Raw genomic sequence first — 19,241 nt, forward strand, 5'->3', positions numbered from 1 at the left:
AATGCAGCAGCCAGGGCCTGACCAGCCAACTAGCTGCCATCTACAGAGACAGGGCGTGGCACGTCACCTGCAGATGCCAGAGCTTCATCTGTTTTGAGGGTGAGAAAAGCCACCTGAAGGGTGCAGGGAGTCAAGATGATGCCTGTGGTTGAACATTAGATTGAGGGGCACGACGAGAAGGAGTGGGGGTGGGGAACAGAGGTGGGGAAAACACCAGCATCTGCAAGTCACCTCACCACAAGCCCGAGGCAGGCTGCAGACAACAGAAGACCCTCCTGAGGCCTAGAGAGACACTGTACAGTAAGGCTGGTCTCTTGGGGGAAGTACTTGGGAAGGAGGACTCTAACTCATACAGGTTGCTGCTCGACTACCTGATTAAAATAATAATAATAATAATTCACCCAACACCTGGGTAAAGACTTCTACCTTAACCTCAGACTTGCAGAGGGAGAGACCAGCAGAGCTGAGCCTGCCTTCCCTAGACACTCCCTCACCCCCAGAAAAAGAAAAAGGACCATGAAGCTGAAACCTGAGAAGATGCCAAGGGGCAGTGGGAGGCCATTTACAGCTGGGGAAACTGAGCCTTCGGCCAGATGTGGGCCCTGGGCAGGAGGGGGTGGGCTAACCCCTGTGCATAAGTGCCTAGAGGGGCTCGCTTCTCAGGTCTCTGGGCGCCGGGCCTGGTTCTGAGTGGAGAGCCTGGTGAGTGTAGAGAAAAGTAGGACAGGGCAGTGCCCAGGACTCAAAGCCATCAGCCAGGGCAGGGCATGGGGTGCAGCGCAGGGGGAAGGGAGACAAAGAGAAGGAACAGGGCGAAGAGGCCAGGAGGAGGTTTGATGACTGCAACAGAGGTAGAAGGGCTTCTTCCCACTCAGGGATCCTTGACATTGCCAGGAGGAATCAGCCAGAGACCTGCTTCCTTTTGCCCAGGCCTTAGACTCCACTGCCTCCTGAGCACAGAGGATGACTGTGTGGGGTCCGTCACAGGTGTGCACGCCTCTAGGGCCCCTTGCATCACTAGAGTCAGCCCGGAACAAGAGCCAATCTGATACAATCACAATATCAAAGCCAGAGGCCAGAGAACTAGCAAGCATGGCCCCTCACCACCAACTCAGGACAAATGAAGGATGGAGAGGCCCAGAGAGGGTCAGTGCCATCCTGAAAGTCACACAGCATGGGGGAAGGGCACTAGATTAGGACCTAGATACCTAATGCTGGGCTCAGGAACCCAAACTACCCTCCTCACCAGCCCAGACCAGCACAGCTCAGCTAAGGAAACAAAGCTTCCCACTTCAAGAGAATCTAAGAGGCTGGGAAAGAAAGGGGGGAGTCGGCCCCCCCAAATGCAAAAATCCCTCTGACAAGTGGTGGAATTATTTCCATTGGAAAAAAAAAATTAATGAAAAAGCCTCCCTTACCAGACCCCGGGGGTATTTGGCTGTACGCTGATGTAATAGGGAGAAGAGAGGCCAAGGGGAAGGAGCCCCCTCCCACAGCCCCCAGCATGCCTTCTGCCAGAAGCACAACAGGGAAGCTGCAGCTGGAGTGGGGGGACAGGAGCCAAGCAGGATGTCCGAGCTTTGGAAGGAAACCTAACACAGCCAGGCTGGCGGGCTGCGAGGGAAGCAGAAGCCTTTGAAACAGTGGAGCCCCTCGCGGGTAGCCCAGGGGTGGACACAGACACCAACACAAAGCCTGTGGAGGGCAGTGGAGGGTGTCTGTGACAAAGCCGGCTGCAGGCAGAGCCAAGAAGCAGAAAGAGGGGGTGTGACCCAGGCCATCAGGAGGTCGGGGCCTGACTTGGGATCTAGGGTCGTGCATCTACTGGTGATGAGGAGTAGAACTGCACAGGGAACTTCTTACTGACCCCGCCCCACAGATGGAGGACTTCTGATGAAGTAGGCGTGCCTACAACAGGACCTACGACCCCAGCCTGGAGCCTCAAAAATACCCAGCGTGCAGAGGGCACTGACGTGAAGAGCCAAAGTCATGCCACTGTGCTCCCCCACCCCTGGTGTGGACAGTGCTCCCAACACGGGGAGCACACCCAGAAAGTGGTCCCGGAGAGAGCAGCGGCCAAGGGTAGGCCTGGGCAGCAACACTACCTCAATAGGCCAGTTAGATCCGCAAGGCACTGCACCAACACTGTCTTCCTCCACCAGATACCTGCACAGCATCACAGTAGAAAGCCCTGGAAGCTGGGGGCCCCCTGGTAGCTCCGCAGTGCAACTAAGGTCCCATCCCTGCCTACAGTTTAGGGTACAGACTAGTAGGGTACTTAGAGTTAGTAGGCGGGGGTAGTGACAGTTTGTGTCCCCATTTCTGGCATCCTGGTGAGAATTTCTCTTTCACCCAGTGACCCCATCACGTGCAGAGCCGATCATGACAGAAAAAATAAAGAAAAGTCCCGGCCTTCGGATCAGTGGCCGCCGGTTCAGCATTTTATCCGGGAAATGTTGAACATGCCCTTGACCTCTCTGAACCTCCAGTTCCCCCCACGGGTCTCAGGAGGACAACCCAGTCCTTGACACAAGCCTGTGGGAAAGACACATGAGACCCGCGCCAGGAAAAACTGCAGCCCCAGAAACAACACTCAGTAGAACTGCACAGGGAACTTCTTACTGACCCCTTCCCACAGACGGAGGACTTCTGATAAATTAGGTGTGCCTACACAAGGACCTAGTGTTTAGGGTTAGGGTTAGGGTTAGGGTTAGGGGTTAGGGTTAGGGTTAGAGGTTAGGGTTAGGGTTAGGGGGTTAGGGTTAGGGGGTTAGGGTTAGGGTTAGGGGTTAGGGTTAGGGTTAGGGTTAGGGTTAGGGTTAGGATTAGGGGTTAGGGTTAGGGTTAAGGGGTTAAGGTTAGGGTTAGGGGTTAGGGTTAGGGTAAGGGGTAGGGTTAGGGTTAGGGGTTAGGGTTAGGGTTAGGGTTAGGGGTTAGGGTTAGGGTTAGGATTAGGGTTAGGGTTAGAGGGTTAGACGGTTAGGGTTAGGGGTTAGGGTTAGGGTTAGGGTTAGGGCTAGTGGTTAGGGTTAGGGTTAGGGTGAACCTGAAATGGGGCGTGGCTTAGCACCCTGTGGGCCTACCCTGCAGAGATCTAAGGCTATGTGTGGCCATGACTTGCCCAGGACAACAGGATGGAGGACTACACCAGGGCCTGCTGGGAGTAGATTGGGGATGAAACCAGAAGACTCCGCCCACTTCTGCACTCTAGCTGAGCGGTCAGGGATTTTGCTATTGCTATGTGTCCCTGTTGCTGGAAAGCGTGTCCTTGACCTTATACTGCTGCTGTTCCCAGGCTAGCCCCACCCCAGCCATGACCTCCCTCCATGACCAGCACCATCCACTGTCCACACAAGCTGCCAAGATGAGGTCTGGGGTGGGGTGTGAGAGGAGGAGGGGGATTTTCGACTCCCCCAGAGCCCAGTTCTCTGCTTCTGGCTCCCACACAGCCCTGGAATGCACACGAGAATTCACTCTACAGCAGGAACTCACTACAAAGGGTTTGGCCACAGGTAGGGTGCTGAAAGGCCACCTGCGAGTCTTGGACAGCGCCCCGAGACAGCCACTTCATATATATAAATATATATGAACCACATATTCATATATTCATATATTCACATATCCATATATTCATTTATTCATACATTCATACACTCACATATTCGCATATTCATACATTCATATATTCATACATTCATACATTCATACATTCATACATACATACGTTCATATATTCACATATTCACACATTCACACATTCACATATTCATACATTCATATGCTCATATGTTCATATGTTCATACATTCACATATTCACATATTCGTATATTTATATATCCATACATTCACATATTCACATATTCATATATTCATATATTCACATATTCACATATTAACATATTCACATTTTCACATATCCACACATTCATATATTCATATATTCGTATATTCATATACTCATATATTCATATACTCATATATTCATATATTCGTATATTCATATATTCATATTTCTGAAAAGGATGAAGATACAACTGTCTTAGAATTAATATAATTTCACATGGAGAAATCACTATATATAAAATTAAATATTACTTAAAAATGTCTTTAACAACAGCATGAATTTGGCTCTGGCTAATGCCATTTTAGTTTTAGGACCCATGTTATACTTCAGAAAATTGAAAAGGGATAGAAGATTGCAAGTGTAGTCAATTAGGAAGACAGAATATTCACACAGAAAAGATATTCCAGAAATTATTTCCAAATTATACGAGTACCCTAATACAAAGGGTCATTCTTCAGTGACAGGGTCATAAGTCAGAGGTTTCAGATGATGGAAAAGAGAAAAAGTATAAGGTAAGTTATATAAATGTTGTGGGAAGGTCTTAGAGAAATGATGCCTTATGCTAAGAAAAGGTCTTAAGAATAGCATCTTGTGAACTACTTAAAGAGGGAAAATGGAAAGAAATTGGGGACTTCTATGAAGCCAGCAGAAACTATCATACAATAGGACAAACTTGAGAGGTGCCTCATAAACAATGCTGCACTAGGATATTACACCATGCCTCAACAACATTATAACCCAAGCCTACAGTGGCCTTAGGACTGACAACCGCAGCCCCATATGGTGGACAGACTTGGGCTCTGAGGATATAAAATATCCTGAAGGCCCTGGCCCCAGACCATTACCAGCTCTCCTAGCATATTCCTGGCTTTAGACAAGGAGCTCTATTTTATTCTCAGTGCATTGTGGCCTCAGGAAAAGATCCCAAGGCCTAGGCCCCAGGCTGCCATTGTCTCTGCCAAGCATGTTCCTGGGTTTGAAAAGAACTATTTCATACTACATACATGAAGACCTTATGGAAAGACATGCTGGATAAAGCTAGCCCTCCATACAATAGTCTCTCTCTCTCTCTCTCTCTCTCTCTCTCTCTCTCTCTCTCTCTCTCTCTCTCTCTCCAAAACCCCTCTCAATTGTTTTTTTACTTGCATTATAAATGTTGCCCAACTCTCCTGTTCCACCTCCCAGCATTCTTTACCCCACTCCCCTCCCCTTTTACTTTGAGAGGTGCTCCATCACCCCACCTCCACTCCTGCTATCCACACCCCCAGAACCACCTCACATCTGCTGTTCTCCTTGATGGCATCAAGTCTCTATATACTGAGAACAGACAATACAGTCCTCTGCTATATATGTTCCTGGGGCTTAGCGCACTACTCATCTGTGGGGTGTTTTTGAGGCAGTCCTCTATCAAGTAAATGCTACTTACTGTCACTATTTCCTAAGCTTGGTAAGTCCTTTACATTCTAAATTCTACTCTTCTCCATCACAGGTTAATATGCCAGTGCTCCCCAATATATGAGATGCCTTTTAACAGCTCTACACAATTAACTGCAGGTGGATCTTACACATAAGTGGCAAATACTGAGGGCAGAACTTGTATAAGAATCAAGAGAAACTGGGGCTGTCCATGTTTGGCATCCTGCCCATGACATTTCTACAAGCGAACCCCTGGTCCAAATGTTTTGAGCAGATTCAGCCCTGGTAGTGAAGTTATTCAGAGGTCACCACCTGATGTACCAAATGAGGAGCACCACAAGGACCTCAAAGATGGCCACATCTGGCTACATGTGACTGATGCTTCCCATCCAGCACCAGGGAGGACCAACCACCCCAGCTCCAGTGCTCACCCACTTTCTCCTCTTCATGGAGATAGACCCTGTGCTCAACATGTGTCAAAAATCGAACTTTCTTGAGGTCACCACACAGCAGCCAAGAACATCATTCAAAGCAGGACACAGAGAGTCATTCAAGACATAGAGGTTTATTATACACTCAGGCCTTTCCACCCAGAGCTCAGTTCTTAATTTCAAAATCTCAGCAGGACGGATCCCTGGCCTGTCTGTTCCTGTTCCAGAACAACCCATCCATTCCTAGACTGTGTGAACATCTCCTATGTCCCAGGAGTTGCATCAGAACTGGTGGTGTTTCAGACATGGCTGTCACCATGACGGCAGATTGGATGGGTCTCCCACCACTCTCTGCCCTGCTAGGACTTCTCAACACGTGTGGGTGGTGGTGTTGGAGTTTTTGATGACGGCCTTGGAACACAGCCTCAGCAGAATAGCACTTGACTGAGAGCCGTCCGACTGATCATGCCGGAGCCATGAGTTCTGGGATGCACTCTATTCCCACCTTGGAACAGACCAGGCAGTGTCGCTGACTGAACTGTGCTTTAAGGTCAGCCAATGGTAACGCCTGTGTGGCCGCAGGGACCTTTCTTCTGCAGGAGGGGAACGTGGTCACAGTGTAACGAGTAAGTCCCATTCCGAGTGTGTATGTGTGTACACTGTGCATGCAGAATGGCTGTCACTCAAAGCATTCTGACCAAAGTCTTGCTGTGGGACTTCAGACTCACAAAATGCGTGAATCTTGAGGCCTCTCTACTGACAAATATTCATCAAGAACAGGTGCGTTTGCATCGTAGTATGATCAGAAAGCAGATGCTGTGAGAAGATTTGTTGAAGAGGGTTCTCCCTCTCCACCCCATGAGGCAGTTTAGAAAGGTGTGGGGTGGGGACCACACAGGATGAAACAGTAACTTGTGGCTCAGGGGCAGCCACTGTGTTACCAGATCCAACCGTAACACCACAATCATCATGGTGTGCTCTCACTGAATACTTGTGGGAAGCTCAGCTGAAGGGAACTTTAGGGGCTTCCCTGTTCGTGTGTGTGTGTGTGTGTGTGTGTGTGTGTGTGTGTGTGTGTGTGTGTGTTTGCTGGGAATAAATCAGATGAAACACCACCTTCTTTAGCTGGTATTAAGTAATTAACAAGTTCCTTGTTACCCTGAAGGTACTGAACTGATTTAAAAATAGAATGATGTTTAGAAGTCACTTGACACACCCAAGTATGGCAGAGTCACCTGGAGAGCTGGGCAGGTTCCTGGGCGGTTTATATTTTGAATCAGCGTCCAGTATTTGGTGTGGTTTCTCTCATAGCCAAGATCCATGATTTCAGGAATCAAGGTTTTGGGCCTCTTTGAATATTGCGGGCCCCAAGTCTGAGTGGAACTCCGCTCAAAATGGAGGACGGCCTTTATCAGCAGGGCTTCCATTTCTATTTCTGAGTTTATCTGGACAATGTCACTGAATGCAGGTGCCTGTCCTTATCTAAGCAGTGTCCTTTTATACATTATTTCTAGGACAATGAAGTAGAATCGACTCACTGTGCTGACATCAGGAGAATAATCATTCGATAATACTTACAGCCATTACAATCCAGATTGCCCTGGCTGCTCCCTTTGTCCTCGCTGTTCGGTGACAAACACCCACCCATGGGGAAAGAAGACCGGCACGAAACCTATCACACTTAGTGGCCCACTTGGAAAAAAATTGCTTCCTTTTCCTGTGATCTTAAGTTCTGTTGGCCTGCGAGTTTTAGTTATAGAGATGTGAGCTCTACTTCCAAGAACTACGACAAAACTTTATTCTTCCCGGGGGCCAATTTGGGAGTCTAAGGCCCTTAAACCAACAGAATAAGAAAGGAATAACGGTGTTTGAAAGGTTGAGTAATTGCCACGGGAAAATTAAATTGCTTCTTCAAATGGAGTTTCAAGGCTTATGTCTAGACTGCAGATCCTCTTGCAGTGGTCTCAACTTTCCCAATGCTGGGACACTTGAGTATAGTTCTTCATGTTGTGGTGAGCTCTAGAGCATAAAATTAATTTGGTTACTACTTCCTAAATGTAAAACTACAAATATGATTGATTGTAAAGTGAATATTTGATATGCAGATGGTCTTAGTCAACACTGGTGAAAGGGTTCTTAGATCCCACAGCGATTGCGACTCACAGGTTGAGAACTAGCGGATTATGGTATCTCATTATAATACTACATCTTGTGCTTAAAGACAATGGAAACCTACAATAAACTTATCCAGACAGGATAACAAAACACACAGACCCATCAGAAATGAAGGTATGAATCAGTTGTCCAGGAACAGATCTAGATCTACTGAGGTTAATATCAAGGTTGGTGAAAATACAGAATGGGTACTAGGGGAAGGTAGTCATAAATATAAGCAACGGCCTCATGGCTAATTGCAGAAATGACAATTACAAGTGACATGCGTGTTCTTGTCATATTTTGTTAAGGTTGTATTTCTACACATACTTGTTTTTTCTTTCCTTAATTTCAGTAAATCAATGAAGAAAAGTGGTTATCATATTTGAAATATGTTCCCAAGATGCATTACAAGAGTTTTATGTGTCTGTCCTTGTACAATTGGTAGTTCAATCAATTTAGTCATAATTATCACCTGGTCCAGTATATACTGCTTTGCCTTATTGTGGACTACTAAGATCTAGGCATTATCATGACAGTTGTTTTTTTCACTCTGGAAATCAACCATGACATAAGAAGGTATGAACATGTGTGAACTTGACATCAGTTGGGGACTGATTGTCCATTGATCAGCATTCAATCAGGGACCAATCAATCATTCCCCGTGAGTCCCATTGCCGAGCAGCCAATCAGACACTTGATTGGTGATTGATAACAGACTGCCAGTCGACGACCAGCCAGTCATGATCTGACAATCTGTCAATCAGTTCATGATCAATAAATAGCAACCAATTGGTTGAAAATTAATCAGTGATCAATATTCAACACATAATTAGTCAGAAGAACAGGTTTATTCCAGCTCACGGTTCACAGTAAAGTCCCTCATGGTGGGCAATGCCACTCTGAAGTGTGAAGCAGCTGCTCACTCACATCAGGTGTGTAAATAATCAGGACGCCAAGAGTAATGAACGCCTGCTTCTACTCAGCCCCTTTCCACACACTGCCTGGGATCCTAGCCAGGGAATGGTGCCGCCCACAGTGGGTGGGGCTTCCCACACCAGTTAAGATAACCAAGGCCGTCCCTTAAAGCCACACCCGGAGGCTCCTCCCCCTTGTTAGGATTCTGTCTAAACTCCACCCACAGTTACCTGGCAACAGCCAGATATGCCCTGCCCCACCATTACCTGGCAAAAGCCAGGTAGGTCTGGTGCACTATAAAAGGGGCTGCCTGCCCCTCCCTCTCTCTTATCCTCTCACTCTCAGCTTCTCTCTTGCCCCTTCTTGGGCTCCCCTCCCTTCCTCTCCCATTCCCCCCTCTCTCCACATGGTCATGGCCGCCTCTGCTTCTCTCCTCTTTCCCTCTCTCTGCCTTTCTCTGCCTCTACTTCCCTCTTGACTCCCCTCTCCATGCCCTGAATAAACTCTATTCTGTACTATACCGTCTTGTGTCTGGTGACCTCAGGAGGAAGCGATGCCTTGGCATGGGCCCACTGAGGCACGCCCTTCCCCCACACTGCCATTAGAACATAGTCTCTCACCTCTTTCTCTTTTTATGATCACAACACCCCTGGCCACTCTAAAACACATCCAGTAGACAATGGAGGTTAACCATCATGGTGGCTGTGATGCTCGGTCTATTTATCTAGACACTGGGGTCCTCTGTCTTGCCTTGCAAGAGTATATGAAATCATTTTCTCAGATTAATTATAATATATAATAATATATAAGTATATATATAATATATTATAATACATAATATATATATATAATTAATAATATAAAATAATAGATTTTTTATTAAAATATTTTATATTTCTAAAACCTATTTATTGGAATTTGTGCATGCACTAGCTTTCCCAACAGATCTTAAATGTATTGTGTGACTGTGCCTGACCAAATAGACATTCAAAAGTTAAGGGGCTGGGTGGGTGCAAACCAGGCCTAGAGACTCCTACATATTCTGTTCCGTGCTCCCCTCTCATTTCCCTCCTTACCAGGGGTACTATTTTCCTTCATTACTGTAATTAATATGGCTTCCCAGTGGCTTTTATCCACAGAGATCAAAGCTCTTCATAAGCTTTACCTCAGTTTCTCCCCTTGTTCTGGGAGGGGCAAATTGCTAGTTAGCCTAGGATAACCCCTCCCACTCCACAGATGAGAACAAGTGCAAGGTCTCAGGAACTGACTCGTGGGTGGAGGGAGCACCTGGTTGCAGCCCTGCCAGGGAAACATGGCTCCCTAAGGACTGTGTGGGTGACTTGGATTTCTCAGATGGCATTGCCACCATGAGCAAAAATGGCCTCAACCTCCACTCTTTCCCCCAAAGTGACTCCAATGTTGACTTCTTCACATCTCTGTGTAGGGTTGTTACTCTTTTGGTGACGTGCTGATCATCATGTTTGGAGAAATTTAATATACAGTTATGATGAGAAATAAGTCTCTGGGTGGCTAAGATATTGTTCATCTCCCTGTAGAAAGGAATGTGAGTTGACTTCACTTAATCATGGCTTTCCCTGTTGTGCTACCACAGATGGCAGACAAAGCAGCTCTCCCCGCATTGCTGATGGAGTCCATGCTGACAGCAACTTGGGCTGAGCTGGATCACACGTGTGTGTTAGGCATTAGGGGTTCCACACAACAACATTATCCAGTACAGATATCACTTTGATAACTGTCATGGCTGCTGCTTATGCCTGGCGTGGCGGAGATGATGAGAGTTTATTTGTTCAACAAATGAGATAGTGGAGTTGATGTGTTAATCAGGGAGCCTGGCATCTAATCTGTTATCGAGTGCTCAGGGCATGGTTATATGGAAAGCTTAGGCTGAGCCTTATTCAAGTATGCATGCATATATTTTAAAAATAACAGCAGTGCGTTTAAAATCTAGACAGAACCCCAAATTAAATTTCTTACAGGAATTATACTAGCCTCTCCTCTCAACATTGAGAAATAACATAAAATAATAATAATAATGAGTGAATGTCTCAGATGTCTAGAAAAGACAAAAATGTATAAGTTTTGACTTTTTCCCCCTTAAAGCCCTCCGCAATAGACAAGCAATAAATAGGCTTTGATTTGCAAACTAAAACCTTAATTTTTATTTTAAAAAAAAGACACTTGGAAGTGGGATTTACCTTGCAATCAAATGCAGAAGTGTGACTCCTGAGGCTCAGTCTTAAGGCATCAGGCAGGGAGCTTGCAGGGAATTAAAGGGCTGTTGACTTGTCAGTGTGAGATGAGGCTGTGGGGGAAGATGATCTGGGTGGGTCCTCCATGGATGGGTAAGGGGATGAACTTGGAGCATGTTTGAGACAGGTGGGACATTTTGAATGCTTGTCAAGGGTTTTAGATTGTTTGCTTGTTTTTTTTTGTTTGTTTGTTTTTGTTTTGTTTTGTTTTTTGGTTTTTGGTTTTGGGGTTTTTTTTGTTTGTTTGTTTTTTTTTTTTTTTTGAGACAGGGTTTCATCATTAGCCCTAGATGTCCCTAGATATAGTTTTGTAGACCAGTCTGGCCTCGAACTCACAAGACATCTGCCTGTTTCTGCCCCCGCCCCCAGTGCTCGGATTAAAGGTGTATTCCACCACTGCTTGGTTGTCCATGCTGTTATTAAATATGGTAGGATGTAGACCGACAGTGAGAGCCACCTGACACCTGAGAACACATGGCAACTGCTAAGTGCAAAACCTGCTCTTGCTGTCCTACTGTTTTGTTGAAAAGGAAGGGATTCGAGAGGGGTTTAGAAGGGTGGGAACTTCAGCAGCCAAGCCATTAGCTCAGTGGCTAAACTTTTTGCCCTTATTTTTTATTGAGTGTGTTTGCAGTTATCACTGTAAAGCAGTAATGTCGCCCAGTGTTATTTAATATTCCCTCTGATAAAGGTGTCCAAGCCCCGGATCCAGAGGTTGCTGTGTTGAAGTAACTTGCTGTAATTTCTAAATGTTGCCTGCAATCTTTGGTCTCAAACTGGAGTCGTTTGAATAGCACACATGTAGTGTGTGATGTTTATTAAATTGAGTGTTTTGAGACAGGATCCTGCTGTGTAGTCTAGGGCTGCCCTAGAATCCACTACGTCTTCTAGGTTGGGTGGAGCTCACTGCAGTCTCCTGGTTGACAAGTGCCCAGTGATGTGTGTGTGGTGGTGGCAGTGTATGCGTGCCTCACCTGGCTAGGCTTGTGCTTTTAAAGACGCTCTTCAGAGCCTGGCGAGGGATGAGCTGTGTCCTGACCTCAGAGTAGGTAATAAATTGATCAACAACTACTAATTAATATCAAGGACATTTACTGCCATTCTTTAAAAAATTAGCCAGGCATGGTGGAGCACGCCTGTAATCCCAGAACTTGGGAGGCAGAGGCAGGCAGATTTCTGAGTTTGAGGCCAGCCTGGTCTACAGAGTGAGTTCCAGGCCAGCCAGGACTACACAGAGAAACCCTATCTCAAAAAACAAAACAACAAACAACAACAACAACAAAAAAAAACAACCAAAAAAACCATAATAATTTTTTAGGTGCAGTGTGTCTGTGATCTTGGGAAAGCTGATGTTGGGAGTCATAAGTACTCTTCTGTTGTATGTGAACTGGGCATCATGATGACGTAATGATATTTCCCATCTGGGAATTCTGCCTATGCGGATAACTCACTTTCTACTTTCATTGAGGGCTTGAAAACAGATTTTGATATTATGAAAAAGAGGACTAGGAAGGCAGATGAGTGAAAAGATAGAACCTGGTTTCACACAGCACAACAAACAATTCCTCTGACACGATCCTGAGACTAACCCTAACTCTGACATTTCTTCTTTGTAAAATAGGGAAACTTTTGATGCAGTGAAACCATGAAGAATAATGGTGGCCATCTTGAACCTAACCCTGAGCCTCTCCCTGTGACTTATTCTAAATCTCTAATCTTATCTTATCTCCTTAATTTCCTAAGCATCTTAACCATAACAACCCTTGTTCTGATCCTAACCATAACCCTCTAATCCCCTAGGGGTGTTTCTAAATTATACATTTTAAATTGAGAAACCGTTTCTTACTCTTGATCTTTAGAGATGTTCTGACCCACCTTTGATCTAGACTAGAGATGCTTTTTCAACCTATATATGGAAAGGTCATTTTTGCTTTTTGTATTTGTACTTCTTTATTTTACAAAACAAAACTGATTTGTTTAACTTTGCTTTTTCAAAACTCGCATCAGAAGTAATTATTTCCTAAGTATTCCCTGTAAGATCCTGCAACGTGAAATTAACCAGTTCTTGATATATTTAACTTCCCTTGGCTGACAGCCTTCATCAGAACATTCTATTAATTACCCTTTATATATACAGAGAAAGATTCATCTTCTCTATGATTTGAGATAGGCTTATCTAGAAATTCTTTACTAATCTAACTGTGTGTTTTTTCTCTAATTTGCCACTGATGAAAATTGTCTGGATAATAATAGTGTTCAACAATGATTGCCTTACATATCTGGCTTTTCATCTGAGGCTGTCTATTACCTATCATCTGTTTAAGTGAGCTTCAGTTTCCATGATTCAAGCATTTAGCCATAAACAAAACTCTTGGTTTGTTTGTTTGTTTGTTTGTTTGTTTTGCGACAGATTTTCTCTATAGCCCTGGCTGTCCTCGAACTCACTTTGTAGACCAGGCTGTTATTCCTGTGTTACTGTTTTCTGTCTAGATTTTCATAGTGTTGGCTGAGTGTGGCCTCTTTCACGGACCTCTTTGATATGTTCAGGAGAGATTGCTGGTTAATGTTGACTGCTAGGAGAGCAGGTGGGCAGCAAGAGATCATCTTTTCACTCCACAAGGGGACATAGTCAGGAGAGAGGTAAATCTGCCATCATTTCTCCATGTCACAGCTACGTTCATCTAAAGGAGCCTCAGTTGAGGGTGTGCTCTCATCACAATGGCCGTTGTTATGTTTCTGTGAGATAGTGTTCATGATTCTGAATGTGACAATATTCACAATCAAGTGGGCCTGAGCTGGATAAGAGAGTGACCTGAGCATGGGGCAACGCCCAAGCAGGAGAGCAAGCCAGGAGACAAAGCTTGTCCATGTTTTTACCTTTAGTTTGTAGCTCCAGTTTCATAAAACAGGCCTAAACAGACACAAAAAGTTTGACGATAATCCCATGCATCCTATCACATCACCAAAGACTTAGGCTGGGTTTGAAATAATAAGAGAATTCCCACATCAACATGGATACCGAACAACACCCTACTCCATGATAACTCGGACAAGAAAGAACTAAAGACAAAACGATTAGAATTTAGTGAAAATGAAGGCAAAACAAATGCAAACCTTTGACACACAATGCACGCAGTGCTAATAAGAAAACTCGTAGCTCTGATTATTTGTAATTCCCACAAAAAAACAAGGATTAGGTGAATAGTCTCCCGTTGAATACAGACAATGCCGTCCTCTGATGCATATGTGACTGGGGTCCCGCCCAAGCCCAAGTGTGCTCTTTGCTGGATGGCTTAGACGCTGTGAGCTCCCAGGGGTCTGGGTTACTGATACTGTTGGTCTTCTTAAGTTGTTGGAATTCCCTACAGCTCCTTCCATTCTTCTTCTAACTCTTCCATAGGGATACATGACCTGAGTGCAATGATTGGCTGTGATTATCTGCATCTGTCTCAGTTGCTGTCAGAGCCTCTCAGAGGACAGCCATGCTAGGCTCCTGTTTGCAAGAACATAGGGTTTCTTCCCTTCTCAAATGGCTGTCTCCCCATATAGATTTTTGTATTGAAAAAAAAGAATTAAAAACAGTTTATGATAAAATTGAAGATTTTCGTGGAAAATATTTCTGATAATATAGAAGAGATATATAGAAAAAATTTTAAAATTTAAAATTTTCATGGAAAGTTAAAGAGTAAAATGATATAAATAAAACATTGCTATATTAATTCAAAAATAAAATAGAACCTTTTATGACTGAATTAAAGTTGTACATGGAAAATATTTCTGATAAAATAGAAAATTTTAGAAGAAATATGTTAAAATTGAAGATTATCATGGAAAATTTTATATAGATAAAATACTGGTAGGCATCCACCTTCTATTAACTTAGAAAGGTTTTTTATATCTACCACTTTATCTATAAAATTGCTATGGAAATATTAAATTTTAACGTGTTTGTCTACATATTCTTGAATTTTATTAGAAATATTTTTACGTAAATCTTCAATTTTACCTGAAAATATTTGTAATTCCACTTTCAGTCAACTTAGAATTATTTTATACCTCTCATTTTATCTGTATAATCTCCATTATAGTGTTCAATTTTAACATGTTTTTCTATATATTTTTTTCAAATGTATCAGAAATATTTTCCATGTCAATCATCGAGTTTATCAGAAAATGTTTACAATCCCAATGTAGTATTCACAATGAGACAGAGCTATGTTTTTCACAATTAGAAAAAGGGGGTTTCAGGCCCACCAGACCTTGATGTTGGTGGTGACTTAATACTGACACTTTGAGCAGCTTGTACAAACCTGTTTTTTGTTATGACCGTGTACCAAGTAGCTGGTTGTACATCACAGTTGTCTCCTTTGTTATTGTTTGGAGACAGGTTTCTAAACAAACCTGATGAAGGAACATGGGAATCCTAACATCCTAGTCTTTAACCGCCCAGCTTAGCATCCTATCTGTGGGGTGTGTTTAAGGCCGTCCTCCTTCAGCTAAATGCTACTTACTATCACTATTTCCTAAGCTCGGTAAGACCTTTCCTTCACCAAATCCAACCTTCTACATCTCAGTTTAATATTGCAGTGCTACCCAACACATGAGAGGCCTTTTAAATATTCCGCAAAATTAACAGCAGGTGGATCTTAAACCTTGGTGTTAACTGCTAAGGGCAGAACTTGTAGAAGATTCCAGAGAAACCAGCGCTGTCCAAGTTTGGCATCGTGCCCATGACATTTCTTCAAGCAAGCCCCTGGTCCAAGTATTTTGAGCAGATTCAGCACTGAGAGTGAAGTCATTCAGAGCTCACGGCCTGATCTAGCAAGGCAGGAGCACCACAAGGGACCTCACAGGTGCAAACATCTGGCTACACCTGGCCGACGCTTCCCATGCAGCTCTAGGGAGGACCAACCACCACTGCTCCCACTGCTCATATGTCTGCTCCTTCTTACTATGGGCAGGGACACTGTGGTCAACATGTCTCAAAAACGGAGCTTACTATAGACATTTACATGAATAAATTATGAAACTCAAAGCTAAATGGAACTAGAAAAAGGCCCAGTGCTAGGATTGTTTTCCATGTAAATCTCCATTTTTATCAAAATTTTCTAATTCTATTTTTATTTAATTTAGAAATATTTTTATTTCTATCATTTTAGAAGCATCCCTTTCCTTGTAAATCTTCAACTTTCAAACTTTTTTCTATGTATTTCTTCAATTTTATCAGGAATATATTAAATGAAAATCTTCCCGTTCATCCCAAATTTTTCTATGTCCTTGGTCATTCAATAAAAGTAAAATTATCTACATTTTTTAACATTATTTTCCAACAAATACTTCAATTTTAACACATTTTTCAATATATTACATTAATTTTCTCAGAAATGTTTTACATGTAAATCCTCAATTTTATCAGAAAATGATTCTAGTTTATTTTACAATCATATTAGGAACTTTTTATGTCTACTGTTTATCTGTATTATTTTTCAATTAAAACCTTCACTATTTCAAGTTCCACTTCATTTTTTTCACAAATATTTTCAGTGAATGTTTCTACTACCTTTTTCCATTAGTTTAGAAATAGTTTATATGTCTAATAATATTTCATCTGTATTATCTTTTCTGATATCTTCAATTGTAATACATTTCCTGTATATTACTTCAATTGTATTAGAAATATTTTCCATCAAAATCTTCCATTTTATCAAATATTTTTTCTAGGTTATTGGACAATGTTCTAGGTATATTTTCTATGTTTACAATTTTACTATTATTATTTTCCAACTAATTCTTCAATTTGAACACACATATCTTCAATATCACTACAGATATTAGTTAAGATAAACTTTAATTTTATCAGAAAATATTTCTATTTAATATTTCAATTATTTAGAGATGTTTTTATGTACACAAAATTATCTGAATAATTTCCAGTGAAAATCTTCAATTTAACACTAGTTTTCTATATATTGTTTCAATTATATCAGAAAAAATTTCTTTGAAAATCATGAATTTTATGAGAAAATGTTTCTAGGTGTTTGATCTAGTAAAGATAATTTATCTTTTTACCATTATTATTTTCCAACAGATTTTTCAATTTTAACACATTATTTTTCAATTTATTCCTAAAATTGAGTTTGCCTACACATTTAGTTTTCTTTGTCAACTTTTTATATGTATTTATTTTCAATGCCAAATCGTAATTTTAAATAAATTTTCTGTATATTTCTTCAAGTTTATAAGAAGTATTTTCCATGAAAGCCATCAATTTGATTAGAAATTTTTTACATGGTTTGTCAAGCAGTTTTGAAGTATTATCTATGTGTACACTTTAATGTGTTTTATTTTACATTAAATTCTTCAATTTTAACACACATATTTATATATTTCTTCAAATTCAGTGAAAATGTCACATTGCCATCATTGTCAGTCAAGCAGAGAAGGCTGGCCTTGCCCCAGATATCATGCCAACCCCGCCCCTCGCCCATCTCTCTCAGCCTGGGCGAGAACCATGTTGGATTCCCTGACTGACACCCAGCAACCGCTGGCCACGCCCCTGACGTCCCCCGAGCCCCGCCCCCTCCCCATGACCCTGCACCTCAGCCCCTGGCGGGCGCCATGTTGGCATCCCTGTGCGTCACCCGGCAACTGCTGGCACCACCCCCGAAGTCACCTCAGCGCCAGCCCTGCATCCAGCCTCCTGGAATGTCATCATTTCCTGTCTTTAATTTTTATGAATGAAAGTGGGCTGGGAGTTTGAATGTGCACGTTGGTCAGAGGTCTGGCACAGGCGGGAAGGAGGTGAGCATGCGCATTTACAGCTGCTGCGATTGCTGAGCTTCCAGGGCTCTGAGCACCCGGGCCTGGAATTGTGGAATGGGTCCGCTTTCGCGTGCGCATCTGGATGAAGATAGTTCTCCGTGCTGTGGGTGTCCGTGAGCTCTCAAGTTACACCGCGCTATCCTCCTGTCGTCTCCACAGAAGCAGTCTGTAAGTTTGGAGAGGCCGGGCAAGACTCGGGCTTCCTGCTCTGTAAAGTTTACAGTGGGGCGGAGTCCAAACCCTCTCTGTGCTCTGGGCAGGGACAGTGGAAGGGCAAGGCGCAGGCTTCCCGCTCTGGAAAGTTTGCAGCGGGGCAGAGTGCAAACCCTCTCTGTGCTACTCCAGGCAGGGACAATGGCCGGGCAAGGAGCAAGCTTCCCGCTCTGCTTTGGAAAGTTTGCAGCGGGGCAGAGTGCAAACTCTCTCTGTGCTCCAGGTGTGGACAGTGTACGAGCAAGGTGCAGGCTTCCCGCTATGGAAAGTTTGCAGCGGGGCAGAGTGCAAACCCTCTCTGTGCTGTGGGCAGGGACAGTGGACTGGCAAGGCGTGGGCTTCCCGCTATGGAAAGTTTGCAGCGGGGCGGAGTGCAAACCCTCTCTGTGCTCCTCCAGGCAGCAACATTGCCCGGGCAAGGCTCGGGCTTCCGGCTCTGCTCTGGAAAGTTTGCAGCGGGGCGGAGTGCAAACCCTCTCTGTGTTCCTCCAGGCGGGGACAGTGGCCAGGCAAGGCGCAGGCTTCCTGCTCTGCTCTGGAAAGTTTGCAGCAGGGCAGAGTGCAAACTCACTCTGTGCTCCAGACAGGGACAGTGGCTGGGAAAGACGCAGGTTTCCCGCTCTGGAAAGTTTGCAGTGGGGCAGAGTGCAAACCCTCTCTGTGCTCCTCCAGGCGGGCACAGTGGCCTCCTAGCACGACCCTCCTGTGGGAATGGAAGCTGAGCCTGGCCTCCATAGATCTCTGGGCTGTGCGCCCGGCCCTGGCTTCTGGCTGTGAGCTGGTGAGACAGGAAGGGAATTCCCAGGCCAATAAACTGCATCCTGATCCTTAATGACACAGGCTGGGCTGTGAAACAACAAAGACCTGGTAGAGTTTACAGAGGTCTGGGCTGGTGCTTTCCCAAGGAACATAAATAATCAGGTTGGAGCTGGCTGGTGTCAAAGGATATGGGATGGACAGGGCTAGGTCCCAGGCTATTTTTTTTCTTTAGTTTTGTTAATTATTTATGTAGCAGTTATTTATATTGTTTTCCTTTGATGTTTTCTGTTTTGATTATTGTGCAGCAAAGACACTTTTCTACAATCTGTTTGATATTTTGGATGCTTCTTTTACATTAAAAGGCACCTTCTTTAGTTTAAGAAAGATTTCATTTATGATTTTATTGGAAATGT

At 43.8% G+C, this 19,241-nt stretch overlaps 1 pseudogene; it reads left to right on the forward strand.

Annotated features, from left to right (window-relative positions):
• Window positions 1-19,241, forward strand: part of LOC127672812 (zinc finger protein 431-like) — an 80,282-nt pseudogene that overhangs the window by 47,948 nt on the left and 13,093 nt on the right.

Source organism: Apodemus sylvaticus, chromosome 22 (assembly GCF_947179515.1).
Source record: "Apodemus sylvaticus chromosome 22, mApoSyl1.1, whole genome shotgun sequence".
NCBI classification, from domain to species: domain Eukaryota; kingdom Metazoa; phylum Chordata; class Mammalia; order Rodentia; family Muridae; genus Apodemus; species Apodemus sylvaticus.